Below are 4,708 nucleotides of genomic sequence, written 5' to 3'. Positions count from 1 at the left end.
CTTCCTGCGAAGGTCAAGCTATGCTTGACTCTCTAGTGTCAGTGAGGCTCAGCAGACCTAGGAACTGTGGTCATCTCCAGTCCCTGACTAGACCTCTTGATCCATCCCAAAGTCCCTAAGATGAGAGACACCTACAAACCTTGATGTCACAATGCTTCCCAGTAGAATGGGACCTTACTATGGGGGAGTGCCACTCCCTGTCCTGTTCCCGTGATGTCCCCAAGTGACTCAGTTCTTTCTGCGACTGCCATCCCTCCACAGGGTTTGTCATCGAGATGGAATTGATCCCTCTTGTCTGGGGACTAGGGAGGGGACATGGAAGTGGGTCACCCTTCCACACGTCGGGGCCACTGATAGGCTGGCAGGCACCATCCCATCCTTCAGCGTGGTTGACGAGAGCTCACAGCCTTTGACAGTGGCCTTGTTAGTGTAAGGGGGCAGGCTGCTCGGGGCTACGCCAGGTTCACATAGTCCTGGGGATTCATGAGATACCCAGGGCAGGCAAAGACCCCTTGGGCAGGGAAACTGAGGCCCAAGGAGCAACATGAAGGCTACTTGTAGAGTGTCTTTGAGGTCTGTGGGACCCTCTAAAACTGCCAGAAGACCCCAGCCCGGCCCACAGCCATGGGTCCCTCACCCTCCAAGCCTGGTGGTTCTTTTTTTTTTTTTTTTCCTTCGGTTTTTCGAGGCAGGGTTTCTCTGTGTAGTTTTGCGCCTTTCCTGGAACTCACTTGGTAGCCCAGGCTGGCCTCGAACTCACAGAGATCCGCCTGGCTCTGCCTCCCGAGTGCTGAGATTAAAGGCGTGCGCCACCACTGCCCGGCGCCTGGTGGTTCTTAAACACAGGCACCATTCTCTCTCATGATGGCAGCCCATGGGCAGCCTGGGGTTATGGCCCAGTGGAAAACTGGCTCTTTGCCCAGACGGTCACCAAACTACAAGCTGCCAGAGGATGGGGTAAGCCCTTGTGGCAATTCCTAGCCTAGGGGGCTCAAAAAGCTGGGTTCCCTTCTATACTTACGGAACTTTCTGGAACGTTGTCAGCTCAGAGTAGCTCTCTAAGTCTCCAAACTCCACTCCCCCCCACCCCACGGACTCTCAGTTCACCTCAGCACCTATGTCCTCCTCCTCCCCTCCCCCACCCTCCCTTCTGGTGTCAGTCTCAGGAGGCCATGGTAGAGCTTTCCACAGCCCCGTGCTCCCCAGTCTCCCCTGCCGCTGTGGGAGGCTCCCCACTCTCAGGGACCACAGGAGCACTCTGCCTCCCTCTCCCGAGCCTGAGACTCTCTGAGGGACGATGCCATTCTCAGACTCAGCTCTGAGCCCTCACAGTGGTCCACCCAGCTCCGGGCACCAAAGACCTTGTCAGTGCAGAAACGAAAGACTTGAGGCAGCATGGATGCTATGTCGCGTTATGGTAGTAGGTGGAGTCTGCAGAACCTCCAACTCAACGTAGCTTCTGCAGGGAGCTGGGGGCTGGACCTCAGACAGCTCACGCCAAGGACTTCTTAGGGGTTCAGCCATGGCCCTTTACAGGGCTCATCCAAATATCAGGGTCCTTCGGTCACCCTCCGGCCTCAGGTGAACAGGATGCTCACCCAGGAGGGACCAGCTGTCTAGGAAGGACGTGTTTCTGGCCCCTGGAGATGGGCTGGTCCTGCTGCCCTGCTGTTGAACCACTGCCTGTAGGTGGAGTGAGAGAACTCCCAATGGCCCTACCTGTAACCTCCTTGAAAGGCCACGTGAGGCTCCGTTGGTCTCACAAAGAGCTCAACAAAAGAGGCCACTAGGCAGCCTCCCTAACATGGGCTCCTTGTGTCCGGAGGTGGGATAAGGCTGTCTCCAGCTCAGCCCCTCCCCAGGGCCTCCTTCAGACAACCTGCCTCCAGGCTGTTCCTGCCCACTGTGGTGCCATCGAGCTCATGGCTCCCTGGGACCCAGTTCTGTCCTGGGATACACAGTTGAGTGGCCCCTCAGTCACAGAGTCCTTCAGGTTCAAGTCTCAGCTGTAGCCCAAGGAGAAGGACAGAGGTGTCGGTTCGGAGGTCCACACTGGCATTAGCTGTACATCTTGGTTCTATGGTAGGGACTCAGGAATCCAAGGCAGGGTCTGCCACTCTGCTCAGGGAGTGACTCCTGATTTCCCTTAGAACAGCCAGAGACCAATTTCCATTCCCCTCTCTCATTCTCTTAACCCCTGCCTCCTTGCCTCTCCTGGTCCTAGACCACAGTTCCACCCATCCACCCAGAACACCTCCTCTGCCTCCCTTCATCAGAGAGGGTGGCCCACAGCTACTCCCTCTTGACCTCTCTCCAGCTCACCAAGAGATCTAACCTAGGTCTTGCCTGCTGCTTAACCTGGTCTTTGCTGCTCTGTTCTTCAAGAGGACATCGTTGGGGTTTCTCCTCTGAAACCTGCCTCGGCCATTCCTTTCCCACTGTGTGGTCTTAGACCAAGTCTTTGAGTTGGCATTTTGCCGGGTAGGAGAATATGAGCTGGGGGGAAAGAAGACTCCAGAAGATCTGGGTTGAAATCTTGGCCCTGGCTCTCATCTAGATGTTTCCCCATAATTCCTGGGTCTTGGTTAACTAACCCATCTGTGAATGAGAACTTGCATTGGAAGGGTTGTTGTGAAGTTGTGGGTAGCAGTAGATTATATCTAAGAAAGGCTTGGCCTGGGGGTGTGCTTGAGATTCAATGGACTCCTTGGCTTATGAGGAATCAGCCTGCGTAGGGAACAGGGTACCCCCTTTACCCACCTATGGGGCAAGAGTGAAGACAAGGTGAGGAGCTTGCTCAGGTGACCTGGGAAGGAGGGTGTGGGTGTGAGATGGGAGATAGTGGGAGAAAGAATGTCCCAGTGGAACACAGTAAGGGAAAGGACGCATGCAGGTGGCCCTGAGCTGGCTGGACCGTCATGCACATGGTCAGGGTGTCCTCAGAGGAAGAGGGAGCCTGGGGGTTGGTACTATGGACCGTTTGTCTTCTGACACCCGAGTAGGGAAGATGTGAGATGCTTCCTCCTCCCTGCAGACTGCCTCTACTAGCTGTGAGCACTCATTCCTGGGCTCCCTCCTGCCTTGGAACTGTGGGTGCCACCTGGAGGAGAGGATGGGGCACATGGCTCGAGCCCTAAGAGGTCAGAACTCAGCCTAGTTAAGGTAGGACTACAGGCGTGAAGGAGTAGGGTTGACGGGGGGGGGGGGGGCAGCGGGCTGGCTTTTACTCCAACTCCAGGCTCGCCAGTAACAGCGTCCCCAAATCCTTTCCGGACTCTACGTGATTCTTGTTGCTGGGCAGCCTCTGTGTTCTTGGGGCACAGAAGGCAGGCCATTCTAGGAAGGGAAGTGCCAGGCATGCTAGAAGAAAGGCCCCTGGGGTGGGCAGTACCCAGAAAGGTGCAGGGTTGACTAGAACTGAGGGGAAAGGGGTATCACTTGAAGGATGACATAAAGCTACCGGGGACACCTGGGCTGGCCCAGGTGAATGCTCTCACAGTGCCTTAAGGTAAAGCCTGGGGCCAGGCCGGGCAGTGCGGACTCCACGCCTCAGGCAGGGCCCCCAAGGATGCGTGCCCTGGCCCTGGGAGGCCGGGTTGGGATTGAATCGCAGCCAAGAAATAAGTACAGTCTGGGCACCCGGGCCAGGGCATTCTCAGGGCTCCTTCCTCATTCCTGGCCCTGTGGGAGTAGCCGGACCCTGTGCTCCCTTGCAGCCGCCACTGGGGATTTGATGACTGTCTCATGGGGACCCAGGGCTTCCTGCCAGCCTGCCCAGCCCTGGCCTGGGCCCCAGGCATGCTTCAGCCTACAGATCATCAAGCCCCAGCCTTGGGCCACCTCTTGCTCTCTGATGGAGAGACGGAGGCCGTGCCTCAGGGAGGATCATCCCAAGGCTTTCCATGCATCGGGAAAGAACAAGGGTCAGATGCAGGGTCCTTCCTGCATACCCCCTCTTGAAAAGCGCAGCCGGAAGCTCCTCCAGGAGACTTGGATCTAATGCATGTTCTGTGGGTGCCTCGCAGGGCACATGGCTGGCTGTTGGATCAGCAGTTCCACCCAATGCCAGGCTTCCCGGGACAGTGGGCAGTGGCCAAACCAGCCCTGCCACATGCCTTCTGACCCTGGGTAGGGATGCCATTCACCGTAGGCAGTGCGTGGTCACCGCAGATTGTGGCCAGGCAATCAGTTAGGGTTGCAAGCCCCTAAGGACTCTGGGCTCAGGCCCCGTGAAAACATGAGGCCCCTAAAAGTTCACCACAAACAGATGGGGAGACCCAGGTCCTCAGGCCTAGGAATCTGAAGTCGGAAGGGGATGGAAGTAGAGACAGGGCCTTCTACCACCCCTCCAGCGGAGGGCGTACTGGGCCCAGATCCGTGGTTAATTCCAGGACATCAGATGGTTCGTTAGGCCTTGTGTCCTTGCAGCCTGAACCCTCTTAGAGAAGCTTCAAGGCCTGTGTGTAAGCATATATCCAGGGATTCTTGCTGGCTGTTAAAGGCAGGCAAGCCTGATGGTCCCAGCTGAACCTGGCCATGGACCTCAAGTGCAGTATGGAAGGAAGCAGGCCTTCTTAGTCAGCAGAAGAGGTGAAGGAAATGGGAAAGACTAAAGGGCTCAGCCTTGGTGGGGAGTGTGTGTCCCCACCCTCAGGGCAAGAACTGCGGGGGCATCCCATGGAGACTCTACACACATTCGCGTTTCTGA

This window comes from Peromyscus eremicus, chromosome 20 (assembly GCF_949786415.1).
Source record: "Peromyscus eremicus chromosome 20, PerEre_H2_v1, whole genome shotgun sequence".
Taxonomy (NCBI): Eukaryota; Metazoa; Chordata; class Mammalia; order Rodentia; family Cricetidae; genus Peromyscus; species Peromyscus eremicus.
This window is presented reverse-complemented; position numbering follows the sequence as displayed.